This window comes from Centrocercus urophasianus, unplaced genomic scaffold (genome assembly GCF_019232065.1).
Source record: "Centrocercus urophasianus isolate 14NV4802_14NV808 unplaced genomic scaffold, USGS_Curo_1.0 seq_48, whole genome shotgun sequence".
Classification (NCBI taxonomy): Eukaryota; Metazoa; Chordata; class Aves; order Galliformes; family Phasianidae; genus Centrocercus; species Centrocercus urophasianus.
In genome coordinates this window covers 1,134,181-1,153,684 of record NW_024885066.1, presented here as the reverse complement: position 1 = coordinate 1,153,684, position 19,504 = coordinate 1,134,181, and the positions used below count along the sequence as shown (strand labels likewise).

Genomic DNA, 19,504 nt, shown 5'->3' with positions numbered 1-19,504 from the left:
CTTTCTGCAGAGGACAAGGTATTTCCACGCAGCTATTGTTCCCAGAGATTCCTGCAGGACAGAAGCACATCCATATTCATGCATACACCTTCTATGTCTGAAAAGGGTCCTCGCTACAATATTTAAATACCCGCTGCACTATTGCCGTTAGATCTGAGCGAATAATCCACAATGAATAATGTATCCAATGAATCCATCCCCGCTAATTGTGGAATATTCACGAGCAGATGGCAATTCGAGGCAGGTTTTTTTTTCACGTTTCTTTTTTTCTCTGCTCCGAGGATGGAGGTTTGCTGTAAGTAGGTGATATTTGAAATTCAAGCTGTGTTCCCAAGTTCCAATTGGCCACTTGTGACATGGTGGTGTCCCTCTTTCCACATTGGCTGGGTGTACAAAGTACTTTGGATACAAATACTTGCATGTGCAGATTTAAAATTCAGTTTCCATGGTTACTCATGCGTGCAGCTTTGAACTTCACTTTCCTCCAACATTTGTGCTACTAAAACTCATTCAGTCGAAGGTTCGTGCAAAGAGGATACAAAAGATGCATGAGGCTATATTTGCATGCTTTAGTGTAGATGATTTGTCTTCAGAAGCTCAGCCTGGATATTCACTGGGCTTTTCTGCCACCTCCTCTGGTGCCTGCTTTCATGGCTTCCAGCCTACAGGAATGCTCTTTCCCAATATTATCAGCCTTTGTGACGCCAGTTTTAGCATCACAACTGCATGCACAGCTGGTTGATAGCTCTGCCTGCAGGTCGATGCAAACATCTCCTAACCGGTTCTGCATTCAGCACAGCAAGGTGTTTGTTTTTCTGGTCATTTACACTCGGTTGCAATGTAAAAGCAGTTTTGCAAAATCAGATTTTCTCCCCGTGGCATTCAAGAATCAGAAGGAATGAGGGTCTGTTCATCTTCCTTTTGCAGCGGTGATAGAGAGAGGAGAGTTGGAAGAGTTTTAAAGTCAGTGTAGCTGGAAACTGGTGGGAAAGAGAGTTGTTTTGGTTCTGAAAAGAGCAAACAAGACGTCAAAGTCAGGGTCAGAGCGCAGAGCCCTACTGTACGTGAGTCATCAGGGTGTGTATCTGTCCTCTCCAACCCTGAACACGTCCCTCTAACTGCTGATAACCAATACCTGGTTTGCATTATTTTCCCAAATACCTTCCTTTATTGCAACAAGAACGGAGTTCCCCCAAGTTTCCACCCCCTCCTCCCGTGCTGGGACAGTTTACTAAAAGTTATTGTTGTTTCCCAGTCTGTCACGTGCCTCGTGCAATGTATGCAATGCTTCTGCAGCCTCTGGACAAACAGATGACAGAGAGCAAAGGTTAACCACGATTGATGTCTGGGAGCCGCGTGCTCCCAGCACACACAAAGCTCAGCAGGAGAAAGCAGTGCTGCTTTCACTGCCAACCAGTAATGAGTGTTTCACCAGCATGTTCTGGCTGTACTTCAGAATAGCAGTGCATTGAAGGCGTTGCTTGCAGGGTCAGCCCATGGTTTGGGTCCTCCCTGAGCCCATCCAGCTCTGCTGTTCACGGCGTTGTGATTTTAACCCCTGTGCACAGCAACAAGTTGGAGGGCGAGCGGGGACAGGGAAAGTACAGCGTGCACCGGGCTCAGCTGGGGACAGATCAAAGCTGTGCGGAGGGACTGGGAAAGCAATGGATGTTCAGACAAATATTCACACCTGGGAATATTCACATCACGCTCGGGTGCTGGGAAAACACCCGACTGCCCATGCTCAGAGCCTGACCTTTTTAACTATTCAGAGTGCAAAACCAAATGGCCTTAAAGTGCTGTCTGCTCTAAAACGGGTGACAAAGCATAACAATGACCCCTTCTTCTTCAGCAGATGTGATCTCCAGCCACTCTGTGCCCAGCTGTGTGTATTCAGGCTCAGAGCTGTTGACTTTAGCAAGAAAATGAGTGCTGTCGCCCTGCACGGTTTGCCAGGCTGCCCCTGGACATCCCTGGGTTGTGTTCCTTCATGTGCCGCAGCCTTGGGGCCTCCTCTCCCATCTGTCTTATGGCAGTGACACAGGGATGGATTCGTGCTGAATGGGTTGCTTAGAGAGGTGGTGATGCCCCATCCCTGCATCCCATGGTCACGATGGAGGGGCTCTGAGCACTGATGGAGCTGTGGGTATCTCTGCTCGTTGCTGGGAGTGGAACCAGATGACATTTAAAGGTTCCCTCCAACTGGAATGATTCTGTGATCCTATGTTTGGAGTGATGCAGGAGGGCGGAGGGTCTGCTTGATTCATGCCCGTTGGCTGAGCACAGCTGTCCCAGAGCAGTGAGCAAAGCCCCCTAAAAGCATTGCAACCCCTGCCCAGCTGTGGGTATTTGGAAATCATGTGGGCAGCCCTGAATGGCAGGGGAGCAACTGAAAAACCCAGTGAGACAGACATGGGGTGGCTGCAGATGATGGTGTGAGGAGGGGCACAGCAAGGGCAGGGGTTGCTGTAACAGCGGAGCCGGAGGGTTTTGGTAATAGTTGCTGACAAAAACGTTGTCGGTTGCTTTGTGGGTTGAAAATCACTTTAAACTCCTGGTTGCACAATGTAGGTTTCTCAAGACTTTCCCCAAATTGCCTCTCTGGCACTGGGGAGAATTTCAGTGTGAGAAGAAATTCCCTCCAAAAGCCCAGAGAGAATCGAAGAGATGGCAGCTCTCTGACCCACGTCCCACTGCTGTCACTGGAGGTGGCATCTCATGGTGCAGGGGGACAACGTGCTCACTCCATTTTGGTACCCCCCCCCAAGCTCCCTGCCCAGAGGAGCAGAGCATTTGGGATAGCCCAGAGCTTGCACTCCCTCTTCTTCCTCATCCCTTTGGTCTGAGAGCACCAGCAATGCACGCTGCCTTTGTTTGCTCCTTAGCTGGAGGCTGCAGATGGTCTGTGTTGGAGGGGTTTGGGCAGACAGGGGGTGCCCACCCAGAATCCCATTTTGGTGCCTTCCCTTTGCATGGGCAGCTCCCAGCTGAGCACTTGCTGGGATTATGCTGCTATTTGTGTAATTGAAACTGTACTGGGAACAGAGGGATGGTGCCTCTGTTCTCTTGGGATGTTTGGCACAGCACCCTGCATCACTTGGGGCTGCACCCTATGAGCCCCACAGCCTGCTTGGTGCCTCCAGCAGGGATGTCCCATGTCACTGGGATGGTGCCCTTGTCCCCACCTCAGGATTAGGTGCTGCGTCCCGAGGGTGTGGGGAGAAACTGCAGTGTCATTCTGGGCTGCCTATCTGAGTTCAGAGCTGCCAGGCTGCCGGGACAGCCCTTCTGCACGTGGGTGCAGCAGTCACGTTTGCAGCCAGAACCCCCTGGGGAGGTGTGAGCCCATGGGAGTCTGTAAATCAGTGCAAGTGCTGAAGTGGAGAAGGAGGAGGGTAAAAAAAAAAAGCACACCCCCACCTATGAGGGCTTTATGGCTGAAATCACCTTGCACACACCCTCCTGGAGGATCTGCCAGAGTTCATCTGCTATCAGCTAATGGCTGCAGATAAGGGCTGGAGCCACTTCTCTGAGCTCTGTGGGAACAGGATAGATCCTAAGTGGAAAAAGGGAAATACTTTTTTTTTTAATGGAAGAAAAGACAAGTTGAGCCCTGTGAACACCTGGCAGGAGGCAGAGCTTTGGCAGGGAAGGAGAACGGCACCCATGAGCCCCCTCAGAGGGGCGATGGCTGGGGGGCTGTGGGACCATCCTGAGGCTGTGAGGTGGGATGGAAGCAGATGATGGTCCGAGTGCTGCACAGGGCAACTTTGGGATCCCAGCTGGCAGAGCGCATTTGCAAGCATAATCCCCTTGAGAACAGCTCACAGGAAGGTGCCGCAGGCTCTGCTTGCAACCTGGCAATGCTGGCCTGGCTGCTCAGGTCTTGTCCTGTCAGCTGCAGATTTGCAACCTGGGCTGGCCTGCTGGGCCAGCTCTGCTGCTCCCTGGCTGTCTGTTTCACACAGAGCAACCCGAGTTGTGCCACTGCCAGCTCTACCAAATCAATGGCTGCGTATGAGCCTGCAGAGCCTTCCCCTGCAGTACACCTTGGGCCAAGCCTCATCTCCTTTAGATGAAACGGATCTTCTCTGTGTGTGAACCCAACCAGATGTGACAGAGCTCCAGTCTGAAAGCTGCAGGGCTCCAACACAAACTAGCAAAAGAGGTGTGGGATTTTTCAGTAGTCTACTGAGCTGGAGAAAAGATGGATTTCGGAGGAGACGTGATGGCAAACAAGACTGTGGTGTGATTTAATCTCATGATGCTCTCCATCAGTCTGCAGAGAGAACTGATGGCTAAATCCAGCTTTATTGCTGATGCCAGTGCTTTTCCAGGTTGCTTCTAAGAGGGAAGGATGTTGTCATTTCTGTGCTAAACAACACCATGACAAACCCAAGCCCACTGTGCTTTTAGGTTTTTTTGTGATGTGATGTCAGGGATTATGAGTTCAGCTCAGTGGAGGAGGAACTCAGAGCTATCCAGAATGGCAATGTCTGCATGTGAAAGCAGCAGGGAAAGCAGTGGGAAGGGTTAAAAGAATGACATGTGCTGATCTGCTGGATCAGCAGATCTCCAGCAGCAGAGCAATCCTCATGCATCTTCTCAAGACATCCGGGGCTGTGCAACAATGGGCAGCCTAAAACAAAGGAGAGATTACACCCAGAAAGGAGCCCAACCAGCCTGAGTACATCAGCAGCTCCCAATGACTCACGGAGGCCGAGGGATGAAAAGGCAAAAGCTCAGGATGGCTCTCAGTTCCTGAAGGATTCCAAAGGCACATCCAAGCCCAGGACACAGCCACCCAGCAGGGAAGAGCCTAGCAGGGTGATGAGGAACTGTTGTCCCTTATTTGCCATGCCTTCCAGTGGCAGCTGTGTTTGTTGAGTGCTGGACTGGATGTGTGCAGCCACAAGCCACAGCCACATGTCTTCTAGCAGCCCACAGGGGCATGATCAGTTGCAAAGGATTTTTGCAATGGAGGTTTTTTCCCAGAGCTCCCAGGTTAGAGGCACTGACCAAGGCCCTTTGAGCATGTAGATTAAACTGGGTTGCTGGGGGGGTATTGGCTGCACTTGCATGCATTGCAAGCCACCTCCGTGCAGCCCTTAGCCATGCATGACCTCTCCTCACCTTTTGCTGCCTTGACATTAGCGAATGTTATAGTCATTATATGGATATTACAGTTTGAGTTGTTTAACTTTAACCCAAAGCTGCCTGCAGTCTCTGGCCAGGCTCTGCTGTTATTAGCAAGATAAAATGTGATTTGCTTACACATTAGTGGCCTCAACACCATAAAAAGAGTTTCAGTTTCCCGCTGGGTCCTAAACACAGCTTGATGACAGTCTTACGAGTGCACAAACATGAGCTGTTTTTCTAAGTGCACCTGCCCCAACTCCCAGCAATGCATCAGGCACAGAAAAATATTTGGTACCAGCTGTGCCCCACAGCCTTCTCCCTGTGACCAAGATCTTCCTTTTATTATTTATTTAATCTTATGAGTTTTATGCTATGTTTGACGAAGAGGAAAGGCCAGCAGGAGATGGAGCACTGAGCCAGGCTGTCCCTTTGGAGAGATGAGTTTGTGGAGCTGTTTGAAACCCAGTTGTTTGGTTTTTTTTTTCCTAAATATACAGGTTGGTTCCTTGTTTTTCTATAACTGGGACTTTCTCCCTCCCATGGACAGCTTCCTGATCCTCTGCATGTGCTGGTCCCTGGCAGCACCGTGGGGTGCCTTGCCATGGGTTTCCTTCATACCAACACCAACACTGTGCTTTCTGATCAACCATGCCATAACCCACAAGCATAGTTCACATCCTTCTTTTACAGGGGCAGCTTAGCTCTCTAGACTTGGGTCTGACCTTTGTAGTCCTGACATTCACCTACCAGGTGGCAGATGTTCCCTACCCAAGGTTGCTCAGTGCAGAAAAAGGAAAGGGAGTGCATCCTTTCCATCCCATCAGCCAGGGCAGTGCAGGGGATCAGCTGGGAGAGACTGTGCCATGAGTAATGAAAAATGCAGTTGTTTGACACCAATGGCCTTGGGCTGTCCGTGATGGAAAGCACTACGTCTTCATCCATGCGATCATAATGGTTTGAGTTGGAAGGGACCTTAAAGGCCATCTAGTCCAACTCCTCTGCACTGAACAGGGACGCCTACAACTCCAGCAGGTGCTCACATCCAGAAGTTGACCAAAGCACCACTGGAGCCCCTGGTTACAGGCCAGCAGAGCAGGCTATGTGAGATGGCAGCAGGTAAAGCATGGCTCACAGCCCCTGCTGTGTGGGCATCACCCATGTGGGAATGGACTGGGGCCACTCAGGGACTTTGTGTTGGGGCCTTGAGGGCTTGTTGTCTGGGTCTGCATCCCCCAACATGGGGGTGGCTGGATACCAGCCAGCATCTCTGCTCTCCCTTGGTGCCAGCACTGAAAGGTTGACTCCTCAGCCTCAAGGGAGTTGCAAGCTATTTTTGTTTTCACTCACTGTTTATACTGTCTTTTTAAAAACATATGGCTGATTGGTTTCATTTTTACGTGTCCCTGCAGTTTCGTACCCTCTGCTGCCAGAACTAACTGAAAAATGCTGAAACCATGAGGAGTGGAGGAAGCCTCTCCTCAGGGCTTTGTGCATCTCCATTGCTCCCAGCCGCCATGCCAGCGCTCCTCATGGTCCTTCAGAAGGCTGCAGTCTGGCCCTCTTAACTCAAGATGCTGTCACACCACTTTCAAGCTCTTGCTGTGGTTGATCTTACTTAGAACTCAAGTGCCTGAGAGGTGGGCCTCAGACAGCTCAGAGGAAAAGCAGCAGTGCAGCGTCCCCTGCCCCCATCACATCCTGTTTCCTTCCTAAGCCTTACCTGTCCCTGATGCCACCACCCGCCCTAAAGGCTCCTCTGTGTCTTCTATGCATCCCAGCGAGGAGCTGCAGCTGTTTGCACAGCCAGGACTTCCAGAAAGCAAGCTATAGGCAGGGGAAGGACACAAAAGCTGCATTTGCATGAACCAGAAAAGGGGAAATGAGGAAGGAAACAGAAACACTCTCCTGTAGAAAAGCCCATGACTCACGATAGTCTCCAAGCCTTGCAGACCAGGCAGTTCTGTGCTGGCTGAGTTCACTGGCATGCATTTAGCTTCATTTCCCCTCTTGGTTCTCTTTGACTTGTTTTTTTCATGAGGACTTGCCAAGTGATTTAGGCGAGCAATTATCAGATGATTTTCACTAGATCTCACATTCCATCCCATGAGGTTATGAGTATCTGAAGGCATTTCCTTATTGAATTAGGACAAATGATTGAAAATTTCATGGAAGAGGCCATTTAAAAAATACTTGGTTTGAATTAATTCAGCATTTGTTTTGGATAACCTACAAACATTATATCCTCTTCCAATTTACAGAGAGGAAAAAAAACCAAACCTTAAGTTGCCAGAAATTTCTAAACGAAGAGTGATTTTTGAACCATGAAACTGTTCCTTCTTGCAGGACAATGCACCACGTTTATAAAAATAGACCTCCCCAGCCCCAGACTTTGAATGAAGGTTGGATTTTTTCCCACCAGCCGTTGCAATTTCTGTTCACTCCCATTTGCAACAGCACATTTCAGTTGGGCCACATTTACCCGGGTTTGGTGCAGACAGTCAGACAGAGCCCCTGGGGCTTCATGGGGCAGCTCTCAGCTCATGTTGCTGATTGATTGCTAAACTACACAGTGTGGCTCCAGGACAGTGGAAGTTTACTGAGGAGAAGCAAATATGCTGCAAACAGGGAACATTCTTGAGCATACTCTGCTTGCATGGGAATGCAGATCAGTAGATAAGGCTGGGCTGGATGAGCACAGCAGCCACGCGTGAGGCTTTTCCCAGGATGTTTCCTTCTGTATCCTCCCCAAGGATGCTCTCCTCAGATCTGATGCTTTCCCTCACCATGAGCTCCATCCAGCCCAGCTTCATGTGCGCACCCTCACAGCTCCACCATTCATCTCCTTCATTAGAGACAATCTCAGCAATTCTGGTGTTGTCAGAGGGAATAAATGGAGAACTCATTTTAGAACACTGCATAACAGTAGTGCTCACGTAGAGTCACGTCTGAATGAGAGCAGGTGGCAGCAACTGGGAGCTGCCTCTTGTGCTCCATGGGACAGCATTTAACTCTTCACTCTGCAATGTGACTGGAGCAAAGCATGTTGCTGGGCCTCTGCAGGCAGCAGGAATGTCACCTCTGGTTGTGTGGGAGCTATGGCTTGGCTTACGATGAGTTGGCTTCTGCTGAAAAGTATGGCCATGGCCACAGGAGGAAGACGTGGAGCTACCCCATAATATGAGGATATACCTCGGTGCTGGCTATTGAATCTCAGAGCACCATTGTCCCTGCCTTGTCATTCCTTCCATTTGGTCGTTTTCCATTTGTATCTCATCAGCCCAGACAACAAACTGTTGTTATTTCCCACTGGGGGTCCAAATCTTTCTATGGTGAAGCTTCATGCCCGTGGTGCACCTGTTGCAGCTTTCTGGCCCCCTCAAAATGAGCAGTGTGTATCTTGTTACTACTTGTCTATCGTAAAAACCTCTCCAACTGGAGGAGTCCCAGGTTTTGTCTTCACAAATATTCTTAATAAATATTGACAGCTGGAGAGACCAAAACTTGGAGATGAAAGCTAATATGACAGTGCAGGCAGAGGTGACCGTGGTCAACAGGTAGGTCAGCTGGGAAGTGCAGGACACAATCCTTTCTTCTATCCAGATACCTCTTTCTGTCCTGTCCTGGCAAACAGTGCATAAAGCCCATGCTATCCTTTGACTTTTGGATTTCGAGTAACCACTGAGATGCAGACAACCGTCAACCTTGGAGACTTCAGGTCACCTCCGTGACCATCTTGTCTTGGCTGTGCTGTGTGATTCCTTTAGGTGACTCAGACATCCCCTTCTGGATGTCTCCTATGGGATGGGTCTCCCGCAGCTCGGGAGAAACCTGTAAAACATGAAATGAGCCCATGTGCCTCAGGGGCTTTGGAAAGGAGCATCCTGTAGAGGGCAATTGCCACAAGACTATCTTAGCACCCTGCCATGCTTGTGGGCTGGAAACTAGATCCTCGAAAAGGAAAGCAATAACAAATCTCTGGCTCCTTTGTGCACAGATTTGGGCTTTTTAAATTGGGATTCAACCCCCAGGGTTTGCTGGGGATGCTGTGTCTTAGGGGTCTGGGTGTGCTGGGACCACGTGGCCGTGATTAAATGCTCAGACCGTGGCCAACTGCAGGTTCATTGCTTGTCTTCCAAGGCTCTGCTCCTCTTGTGGATGAATTTAGTCCTACACAGGGCTAATGCTGCAGAGTGCCAGAAATAAACTCTGTTATCTGCCAGAGATATAGTTTACAACAGTACAGTGACCTCAGAGAGGATCTGCAGAGGAAAAATAAACGGGCTGTGTCCTTTTTTGCTTCCTTAAAAAGCCTGCCTAGCGTGGCTTCCTTGTTTTTCACATTCGGTTTGACAGGAAGGTCACATCTGACATTTCTTGGTTTTCCTGCAGGACTTGTTAAGACCCACATGCAGACTGTGAGCTTCATCTGACCCTCCCTGGTGAGCACTGAAACTTCAGGGGCTGAATGTTTTCTCCCTGCTGTTTTTTTTCTTCTTCTTTTTTATTTTTATTTTTTTCACCTCTTTGAATGAAACAGGCATGTTTGATTATTTTGATATGACTGAGGCAATGGGAATGTGCTTTCCTGGTGCTTTCAATACTACAAAATCACCTGCTCTTCTCCCCCCAGAAATCCAACATCTGACTTTCTGATGTCGAAAGAAAAGAAACAAATTCCTAGATTCCCCCTCAGGAAAACAAATGGTCTTTGCTATTCCAGCATGGCCCTATTTGGACAGCTCAAGACTGGAAATTCAAAATTAGTATTTGAGAATAAAATAATCCAGGCATGGATTTTGAAAAGAGCAATGAATGGAAGGGCTTTTACATCATTTAGGGAACTCCTCCCTTTCTTCTCTGACCAGTCTTTGCTTGGCTACTTGGTGCTACACCCCTAGGAGGAGATTTTGGGGGAAAATGGGGAGCTATCTGCACCATAACATGAGGCAGCCCTGTTTTGCTCCCTCCTCTCATCCTGAGAAATGAGTCAGGCTGCCTTCCTTTATCTCTGCAGGTTCCTGCTGGTGCTGTTCTAGGCTGGGTGAAGAGGACAAAATGTCTCTCCAGGAACACATTATGCCTATGGAGAATGGAAGAGGTCCATGTGGGGATGGGAGCAATCCTGACAGGGGTATGAACACTGGAGCTTCTTGGCCAGGCTGTAGCCATTCACCTGGCAAAGCCAATATATGCTCTGCTGCCTAGCAGAGCAGTGAGGAGCAAGGCAATTAGAAGCAGTGGTTCGTGGCTAACATGGAGGAGGAAAGGGCAGCACACGTGCCTTTATGGGCAGGTGTAAGGTCCCCATCCCTGGCAGCAGCACGCAACACAGCAGGGAAAACCCTTCCCCAGGTCCTGGCATCCATTCTTCCTCTTAGTGCTGCTACAATCAGCATAGCAGTGACTCACCCAGGGAGCAGGGCTGAGCTGGCTCTGCTCACTCTGTCCCTTGACCCCATGTTCCTGCCAGTGATGCATGTTTTCCATACGAGTCCCACACAGTGGCTGTGAGCACCCCAGAGGGGATTTTTGAATGGACACAGCCAAAGGATTGAATCCTGGGAGCAAATCAAAGCAGTCTGTAAGGGAGAGAGGAGCCATTCTCACAGGGATCTGTGCTGTGAGGCACGGACCTGCCTGCAGAACACACACAGTGCAAGGCCAGCTGGTTGGCATGGCGTGGTTCCTGGTGTGCTGGCCAGACATCTCTGCATCTCATGCATCTCTGCCTGCTGGCAGATTGCAGCCTGTGCCCACCAAAAGGAAGGGCCAGCTGATGCCAGTCATTTGCTGTGAAGATTGTGCTCTGACTTCCCTTCAGGCTTTCTGAAAAGTGCCAGAGAAGACCATTAGCATAGCAGGATACTTCCTAGCAGACCCTACACGATGTCTGTGCTCAGTAAATGCATCTGCTTGTACCCCATCCATTTCCTTGACACCTGAGACCTGCTACTGCTCAGCCCCCACATCATGCGCCCTTTGGGTCAAGTCAAGAGTTGATTGGGAATGTACCCAGCCCACATACATCTGTGTTTGTGCAAAGGTTGTTTTGTCTCTGGCAGGTCCTGATTCTTTTCCCACGGTGGTTTTGCATTGCATTGCATTGCATTGCATTGCATTGCCATCATCCTTCCAAGAAAAGCTCTCCAAGTACCTTCTGCAGGTGTCATAGCACCATTTCATAAATGTCTTGGGGGACAGATTTGCAATGCATTAAGTACAGCTGTCAGCAAGATGTCCCCATCATTGTAACGCTAGAGCTGGGTCAGAGCCACCTCCCAGGGAACAGATGACCTGAAAGGTGTCCTCAATCTATCAGATCCTCTGAATTAAGCCCTGCAAAATGAGACCAGTAACAAGGCCAAAGAAGGGACACAATGTTGTGCAAATACTGCGGGCTTATCTGCTTATCTGGATTATGCAACAGGCCTAGAAGTGCTTCTATCCTAAGAACTTTTAAAATGCGTCTTCTGAGCTTGTAGGAGGTGTTGCAACGCATTGGCTCGCTGCACTCCAAGGTGTGAGGCATGTTCTGAGGAAATTCTTGACTTACCTGTTGGCTTCCAGGCAGACACAGTCAGTGTGTGTTGCCCAGCCCTCACTCAGCACTTGCTCATAGGTCAACGTGTGACTTTCCTGCTTCCAGAGAAGCCAGGGAAGAAGCAGAGATGGTGCCTTGCAGAAAGTGTAGGGCACAGCCACCCTGCTGTGCTCTGCTTGTGGCGGATGGGAGCCAGGATAAGGCCCCAGAGCCATTCTGCTCTCTAAACTCCTATGCTGCTTTTCTCACTTGACCCTGCCAGCAGGAAATGAGCAGGACAGCTGTCCCAGCACCAGTGGGATCAGGACCCATAAGCTCCGAAGCGTTAGGGTCAGCAAAGCCATTTATGTCATATGGGAGGGGTGTCAAAGGCAGTGACCTACATGCAGGTCTGTCTGGTTGCACCACAAAGACAGGGAAAAGGCTATGGTGCAAGAAATCCTCCTGTGCTGGAAGTGAAGGTTGGCACTACGCTGGGAGCAGAGCTGTTTTCTGGAGATGACTTCCCCCGTTAAGCTCAGCTGGAGAGCTTGGCTTCCTCATCTCCTCTCTGGTTTTCATACGATGCTTGAGGTATGGATGGCCCCATACCCATCTCAGCTCCACCATACTGGTGATTTGAGGAGTTTCTCTCAAAAATTGCTGGTAACTCAACAGAAATATACAGTCATGACCAGGAGTTAATTAGAGGGTCACGTATCTCTAATTGAGGTGTGAGAGCCAGGCCAGCTCTTTGTTTGTCGTATGATATCAGTGCTCTCTGAGTTGGTGGTGAGACCAGTAGAGATGTTCAGATGTGCATTCTCTGTGCTACCCGGGGAGTCTGGGAGCACTCAGATTTGGGGCAGAGCCCCTTCCCATTGCTCTGCAGGGAGCAGGCATCTCCGCCAGGCTTTTCCAGCAGCAGACACACCAGCAAAGCACACCCCACGCTGCTGGAGCTGCAAGCAGCAGCACTGCTACCAGTTGCCTCGTTACTTCCAATAAATCCCTGGGCTGGGTGCTCACTGTGTGCTTGCAAGGCTCAGGGGCTGGTGCAGAAGCCCTGGTTATTCTTGTCCTCCTGGTTTTCTGCTTACCATTCCCTGCCTTGGTTTCTCTTCTCTGGAGCAGGCTCGCCTCTCCTGAACCCTCAAGCTAAAGCTCTTCACGTCCCCTTCCAACCCTCTTCTTCCCCAGAAGAGCTGCAGGCATGTGGATTCTCATGGGAGCAGAGTCTCTCGCCCCGTGCACACATTGGATTATCTCCCAGCAGATGCACAGGGGCAGCGATGGGGACCTGCAGCCCCTTCCCAGTTTGTCTGGCTCTAATTGCCATATCTCTGGTAGCTCAAACGGAACTCAAATTGCACAAATCCCTCAGATTGTCCCCGAGCATAAGCTAAATAGGCTTTTCTTCAAGTTTACCTTAACACAAAGACCAGCTGCATCCTGTCAGGCTGGAAGAGATTGGCTTTGGAAGCGGAGGAGAAAAGAGTGAGAGAGAACCAAATTAAAGTATTCCTGAGAGAGGAGAGGATGTGTGAATCCCTGATGTGAAATGGCCTGAAATGAAATGGCTGCAACAAGCAGTCTCCACTAAGCTCTTCTAAACTTGTGTTGTTTCCTCTCATCAACCGTTTTATTTAATTGAAGTCAAAAATGCAAATTTGAGTGGACAGGAATCTTTTGCAAGAATGTTACTGTTCTGTAAGGAGATGAAAAGGAAATGAAAGATGAGAATTGTCTGGAGGAGTTGCAAGAGTTTTGTTACAGGATCTTTGATTTATTTTACTCAGCTTTATGGGTTATTCTCTTTTGAATACATTACATGTGGATTTTATTATTGCTTTCTTCCACCAGGAAACGAATCCAGGAAGGAATTCTTAGAGGACACTGACATTTTGGTTTCCAGAAAGTCTGAGTACCCATTTTTTTTCCAGTTTTTAGTTCTCCTGACAAACCCAGGCAACCTATGTTGCTTTTCCTTAAGCACATCAGGAAGTGAACCTTGAGTACATCTCAGCTCCACCAGCTGCAAAATGAATGGAGAGCACAGGTGGGTACAGAGCACATGCATGGGAGAGGGGTCAGTATTTAAGCAGATGATGTGCCTGGAAAGCTGAACAGGGATTTCCTAAAATACCACCCTGATGGCAGGGAGAACTGGGATTGCTCCTCTCTCAGCAAAAAGTGCTCCATGACTGGAGGTGCTTCTCCAGCTCTTTTCAGCAGAGTTGGTGCTCAGGTGCAATACTTGACATGACATCCTTGGAGAGCAGCATTGCCCTGGGCTTTGGCTGTGTGGGAGGGACAGAAGTGGCTCTGCACTGGACACGGTGCCTCTGAAGGTGAGGAAGGCCAGCAGCCTGCTGCAGGACCCATGTCCTTCATCTACACCAGCTCTGAGACATGGCTCTGCAGTGGCCCTTCCACATCTCCCCATGCTGCTCTGCCCAGGTCAGCCCATCACTGCCACCCAACAGCTCTTCTTTTTCCATCTGATGCTGTTGGAGATTCACAGAGTGGTTGGTTGGAAAGGACCTCAATGAGCGTCTAGCTCCAACCTCCACAGGCATGGTTGTCAATCACTAGATCAGCCACCAATTTAGGCTGCCCGGAACCCACCCAGCCTGGCAAAGCAGAGCAGAGCAATCCCTCCCTGAAAGCAGCCTGGTGCCAGGAAGCCCAAGCACAGATACAGGTTGGGCAGAGAATGGCTTGAGGAGAAGGATTTGGGGATGTTGGTTAATGAAAGACTCAACGTGAGCCAGTAATGTGCACTTGCAGCCCAGAAGGCCAGCCATACCCTGGGCTGCATCAAGAGGTCATGTTTGCCCCATCTCTGGAAGCATTCAAAGCCAGGCTGGATGCTGCTGTGAGCAACCTGGGCTAGAGGGAGATGTCTCTGCTTATAGCAGTGGGTTGGAACCAGATGATCTTAAAGGTCCCTTCCAATCCAAACCATTTTGTGATTCTGTGGTTCTATGATTCTATGAAGGAGCCTGCAGTCCCTCTCTGTGGGATCAGGACTGGGGGCTGCTTGCTGCCCCTCTGCCTGTGCACACGTTAATGAAGCCCCATGGCTGAGGTGCTGTGGGGATGCCCCAGGCTCGTGGTCTCTCCTGCTCCCCCCAGCTGGTGGGTGCAGGTGAACAGGAGGGAGGATATCTTTAGGCAGGAAGGATAAAGATACTGAGCACAGATTAACCGGGCAGGCCCAGCAGCACTAATCTGCCCGTGCTCTGGCCAAGTGGGGGGTAACACTGCAATATCTGCCAGAGCCAAGGGCTGGCAGTGCGTTGGCCTCTGGATGTGTTCTTATGGGAGGACTGGGTTTTCTGCACACTCCTGCACGTGGCGCCTGGGCCTGAGCAGGATGGGATGCCTTGCATTGCTCCTCAGCCCTGGACTTGTTGGATTTCAGAGTGGCTATATGTGCAGCTTTGTCCCCACTGCATCTCCCCAGTGCTTTACTGGGGTCTTTGCTGGCCCTGTCTAATGGATTGATAACCTCTTTCTCTCTAATCAACACGCTGCATAATTACTACATTTCTTACTCAGTCGCTGTTATTTGCACGTTCTTTCAGCAAACAGCTCCAAATGTTTGGATCCCCTGCCCAAGCCCAGTTCCTTTCCCAAACTTTTCTCAAGTTGGGCTGCCAGGCTGCTCCACATCAGCGGGTCCTGTGAGCACTGCAGCAGAGCTGAAAGCACAGTGAATGCCATGCAGAGACTTTCCTGCTTGTGAGCTGCTGCTCTCAGGCTTCGCTTGGTTTTCCTTTCCTATTCATGCAAACAGCCAAGATTTGGCAGTGGATGGCAACAGCAGCAGGCCCTGGGGAGCTGTGGGTCCTATTGGCTTCTCTCTGCTGTCTTGAGCAAAGGAGCTCTGCACAGCCAGTGCTTGGCTTAACTGCTTGACCTGGCTCCTGGGTTTTGAACCTGCTGGGTAGGGATGTGATAGTGCTTAGGATGGTGCAGCCCCCAGACTGATGGAATGAAGAGGAAGTTGCTGGAAGAAAGGCTCTTGGCTGGTAGAGCTGCTTGTCATGTTGTTCTGTGGGTGTGGATAAGAGCTGTGAAGGGCACTGCAGGTGGATAAGGGCAATATAAGCTCCTTCAGGGTTACGAAATGCTGTGACTATCCTGCAGGCAGAAGGGGAATGTGTCAAACTCAAACAAGCAAATGAGCAGAGCAGATGGGAGTTCTGCAGGAACACAAATGGGGTTTTCTTTATGATCACTGCTTGCCTGGCAGGTTGCTGTCTGATGATAAAACCAAAAAGTACATTCAAATGTGGAGTACTCTGAGATGCCATAAACTGCGAACCTGAGGTTTAAAATACATTGCAAGAATCAATTTTCAACTTCACTATAGGGCAGCCATGCCTAGCTTGTGGCTTTGCAAGTTTGCTCTGCCACAACAGATATCCCAACACTACTAAATGTGGTGTCAAAAAAATAAGATTGTGACTATTTTTGACTCGTTTGCCTTTGCTGTCTCAACACAGCCACCGAGGTGGGCAGCAGATTACATTCTTGCGCCTACAAAAGCAATGTAATTGTGACCTAAATTCTGACAGCCTCTGTTACTGGGGGTGACTCAAAGCCTACTTTTTTGATTTGCTGTTTGTGATTTGCCTTTACTCCTTAGGTTATGCTGTGCACTCGCCTGATTTGGGCTTGGAAAATGCCCTCTGGTAAAGGCTTTTCTCAGAGGGACAGAGAAACGTGGTTGCCTTCGTTTTTAGGTGCTCAGCTGTTCTTTTTTTTGAGGAGGGCATGAAAAGCCAAGGCAGCAAGATCTCCAGTCACTTTTGCAGATCCTGATCTGCGTGTGTAATGGCATCTCAGTTTAACAGAAGGCGGTCTAGGTAAATCCATCTGCAACTGTGTCATAAACATCCCTGGTCCAGACACTGGGGGGAAAGGCTCTTGACTCATCAGCCTTCCTAGACACTGGGAATAGATTCGTAAGGGTTTGAAAAAACAGAAGAAAGGCCAAATTGTTCATATTTTGGAGGTGGGATGTGAAGCTTCCAGGGCAACCCTGTGCTTGAAGAGATGGAAGGGTGGGTCTGATGTTTTTGGTGTGAATCTGGGGGTTAGGGAAGGTGTGGGCCCTGAGTCAGATATTTGGGGCGTTATCAGATATTCAGGTCCTGTGGATGGAAGGGATGATTCCTCAGAAAGACTCTGTAAGTTTTTCTTGATCTCTCTTCTCCAAAGGGAGCAGCCACGGAAGCGTTGTCCACGTGCACAGCCCGGTACAGCTGAATGGGCAAACGATGTGTCAGCATTTGCAGCTCATCAGCAAGGAGTTCTGACTGCTCCCCTGGGTATCATCCTCCCTCCATCACCACTCTCCCCAGAAGCAGTCAGCCCAAGCGGGATCATTCTGCCCTTTCACTCAGCAGCAGCACTGGCTTTTGCAAATTAAGGGCCAGATGTTTCATACAGAGAGGTGATGAGACAAAAACTCAGCCCGGCTTTCAGACATAGTCACTACCCAGTGCCTTAAGGGCAGAGATGTATAACTTGTGTGTGTGCTGCTCTTGGGACGTGGAGGTAGAGACAGTTTGTTCTGCTTTTTTTCCATTGTGCATGGGTACACAACGTGGCTCTCAGCCTCCTCTACAATAACGCTTTGTTTCCCTCGACCAACACCACTCTGTCAGCGATGTAAATAATTTTAGCACATCCAAACAGGAAGTGGCTGAGTGTTTGGGTGTCTGAACCAACATCCTGGAGGCTGGGCCTTTGCCACCAGTGCAATTACTAAATGCATGAGTCGCCTATGGATGGAAGTGCAGGTCTTGGAAATGGTAGAGCCAGTAAAACTCAGTGCCAGAATGTGACCGTTGCCAAATAATACTGTTGCTTGTCCAGTCTGTGTGGCCACAGACTTCTTCATCTCAGCTTCTCTGTGCTGATGCAATCACATTTCTTCTCTGCTAGTGGCATTGGTATAGAAAGAGTAGAATGGAGGACTGGCACTGTTGCACTAGTGAGCAGCACTCGAAGGCTTTTGGGATTGTAAGCTCAATGGGCCAGTGGGGAAGCCATGCACAGAAGGGAAGTTCTTCACAGAGAGAGTGTTGAGGTGCAGGAACAGGCTGTACAGAGGGGCTGTGGGTGCTCCAACCCTGGAGGTGTTCAACCAGGTTGGATGGAGCCCTGGGCAGCCTGGAGGTTGGTGGCCCTACCTGTGGTTGGAACTTGGTGATCCTTGAGGTCCCTTCCAACCCATTCTGTGATTCTATGGCTTCAGAGACACCAATCAGAGCTTCTGAGCTTCTTGGGGCATTTTTAGGAGAGGGAGTGGGCTTATCTGCTGGTCCTGATGGGGATGCTGCATGTGGGGTCACTTTGAGATCTGGTGAACAGCCACAGGAAGCTGTCATCAGCTGCTTGGCAGAAGCCAAAGGTTCCTACCAAAGTTCTTCCCTGCAACATCCTGGTTTCCTGTGAATAGAAATAGTTGTCTCCTAACTTACACCCATAAGACCTTCTGTAGGTGTTACTCATTGCTCTCCTCTTTTATCTCTCACACTGTTGGAGTGTTTTTTTCAGACCCAGGAAGAATACATTCATGAGCCAGTGCCCAGAAGCTCCTGCTGTTAGTTATTTAAAAAGAAAAAAATGGAAGCCCCTCCACCAAAACAACAAAGCCAAAGAGCACACAGAGCACACAGCCTAATTTCTACAACGTTATCATTAATCAGACCCATGGAGATTGCAGAGGGAGCAATGCACTCTGCTGGCATCGTGTTCTCACCTTTCACAAGTGTGTTTCAGGCAGAGATGCTGATCTGACAGGGACACTTCTGCATCCTGCACCAAGCTGGTGCTTTGAGGCAGATGAAGATGGAGTGCATGGTGAAGCACTGGGAGCATCAATGAATGCTCTGTCGTTTCACTGAAGAAAGTGGAAGCATTTAATGATGGGCTGGCGTGTGGGAGCAGTGACATTTCTGCACTGTTATTCACCACGATCACGATGGGCTGTGTTTTGGAGAAGACTCTCACACATCCACTCTTGTTATTTGTAACTCAGCAAAAATGCAGTATTTAAAACGCAGCTGGCAGTGCTTGGAATCTGAATCCTGCCTTGTACTGATGAATTTCAGACAGTGAACCTGGGGAGATGGCAGATTGGAAGGGAAAACAGCCTGGATATGGGGAGGTAAAGTTCCAAAATCTTGCAGAATAAAATTAAAATCTTGATTCAGATCAAAACAGAGCTGTTATATCTCACAGGGGAAAACCTCCCAGTGTTTTCCACCAACTCAAGTATCAGTATTAACAGAGAGAGACTTTTCTCACAGTGAATGTGGTATTGGTGGAAATGCCAGAGGTGGCTGTAGGAAATAGGACATGGCTTTTTGCGCTGAATAAAAATGTTTGGGGGCTGTATTCCCTGGCTGCAGAGCTGTGCAGTGCCTTTGTCCTGCTGTGGGTGTGCAGAGCAATGGGGTGGGAGACTCTCAGTCCTCTCTGCTTTGTGAAGAAGGAAATGTTTATCGGTCCACAGTGTCCACAGGCTGTCGGGTTGTGGTCTTTCCATCCAGGGCAGGGAATGGGTCTTGCTTCTCTGTGTGACAACCAGTCTGCAGGGAGAGGTGTGTGGGGCCCAGGGACGTCTCCTGACCTGCTGCTGTGGGGGGCATCCACAGATGGAGGCATGGCTTGGAACAAATGCTCAAAGTCCTGGTTAGGACGCAGTCCTGGGGACTAAGTTAGAAGTGAATTATCTCTTGCATCTGTGTAATGTTTGCTGCAGTACCAGCTCAGAGACAAGCCCATCACTTCCCGAAGGACTTGCTGAGGCTCAGCAGGAGA

The 19,504-nt window shown here is 49.5% G+C and overlaps 1 long non-coding RNA gene across 2 annotated transcripts; it reads left to right on the top strand.

The window, feature by feature from the left end:
- The first annotated feature begins 9,496 nt into the window (after positions 1-9,496).
- On the top strand, positions 9,497-19,066 carry LOC122168972. 2 transcript variants are annotated; one of them, XR_006171435.1, is made up of 3 exons: positions 9,497-9,578; positions 13,523-13,718; positions 18,236-19,066. It is a non-coding gene; the product is annotated as an uncharacterized LOC122168972 (long non-coding RNA). The 2 variants fall into 2 exon arrangements; XR_006171434.1 differs by lacking the exon at positions 18,236-19,066 and adding an exon at positions 16,892-17,785.
- The last annotated feature ends 438 nt before the right edge of the window (positions 19,067-19,504 follow it).